Source organism: Halictus rubicundus, unplaced genomic scaffold (assembly GCF_050948215.1).
Source record: "Halictus rubicundus isolate RS-2024b unplaced genomic scaffold, iyHalRubi1_principal scaffold0390, whole genome shotgun sequence".
Classification (NCBI taxonomy): Eukaryota; Metazoa; Arthropoda; class Insecta; order Hymenoptera; family Halictidae; genus Halictus; species Halictus rubicundus.
In genome coordinates this window covers 76288-77500 of record NW_027488931.1, presented here as the reverse complement: position 1 = coordinate 77500, position 1213 = coordinate 76288, and the positions used below count along the sequence as shown (strand labels likewise).

At 49.2% G+C, this 1213-nt stretch overlaps 1 non-coding gene across 1 annotated transcript; it reads right to left on the bottom strand.

Moving 5' to 3' along the window:
• Positions 1-1058: 1058 nt before the first annotated feature.
• On the bottom strand, positions 1059-1213 carry LOC143364257 (5.8S ribosomal RNA). The gene has a single exon (XR_013084056.1). It is a non-coding gene; the product is annotated as a 5.8S ribosomal RNA (ribosomal RNA).

Below are 1213 nucleotides of genomic sequence, written 5' to 3'. Positions count from 1 at the left end.
AAAAAAAGACATGGGGCGACCGACAAAGGTTTGTTTTCACCTTCACCTTCTCGTGCTCTGCGTGACAACACGTTGTGGTGACAACGATGTTCGAAAGCCACTCCATAGAGGAGTATATATATATATATATTTTCAACACCCGGTGGGGTTTCTCTACTACACTAGACACACGGGGGTACAGAAACGCTGCACGACGCGATATCATCGATCAAACCAAAGAGACACGAGATCTCGGTCGTCATTCAATTCAACGAACGTGGCGATGGAATCCGCAACGGATTAGCGAGGACACGCGACGACGGGGAAATTATTCGACCCGATACAAGTACGCGTGCGCATCCCGCACAATGCCAAATGTTGCTATGTCCATCAGTCATCAAAGCGTTCGTAGAACGAGAGACCACTGTCTCGCGAACTCTAAGAATATGTTTGTCGAAGTCGCTGGCAACGACGACCCTCCGCCGCAATTATGTGTAGAGAGACACATCCACGCACAGACGTATTTTATTTTATATATCATCTCCCTGGGGCTTACGTTGCACGCCACAGTTGCGCACACAGATTTTACACGGGTGTCCGGTATCTCTTTCTTTATTTGTGTCCATTCACTGTAGTCTCTTGAGACTCTTATACCTTTCGTATACGCATCATTTCAGACGACGTCGGGAGCGCGTAAAATGTTCGAGAGTGAAACGCTTCTTCCGCAATGCGAATCGTTCCAGAGAGAGAGGAGAGAGAGATTTCGATCGTCGGAGCGGTGTTCACGGGCGGTCGTATTGAAAATACGACTCACGACGCCGCAAAACACTCACGCAAGTCCGAATGCGATACCCATTCCTATTTCCTTCTTCTCACGAAACCGTTAGACGCAATGTAAAATTTGCAATTTTCACAGAACCGCGTCAAACGCCGACGAAACGTCCATCGTTCGCTCGTACGTAGCATCTTTGCAACCCGACTCAGAAACGCTCTTTGCGCCCTCCACAAAATTCGACATGGAGAGGTAAGCGACGGCGGGGACTTACAAGAGCAACGCAAGCAGTATTTGGTTACGTAAACGACCCTCAGCCAGGCGTGGTCCAGGAATTGTATCCGTGGACCGCAATGTGCGTTCGAAATGTCGATGTTCATGTGTCCTGCAGTTCACACGTTGACGCGCAATTAGCTGCGTTCTTCATCGACCCACGAGCCAAGTGATCCACCGTTCAGGGTA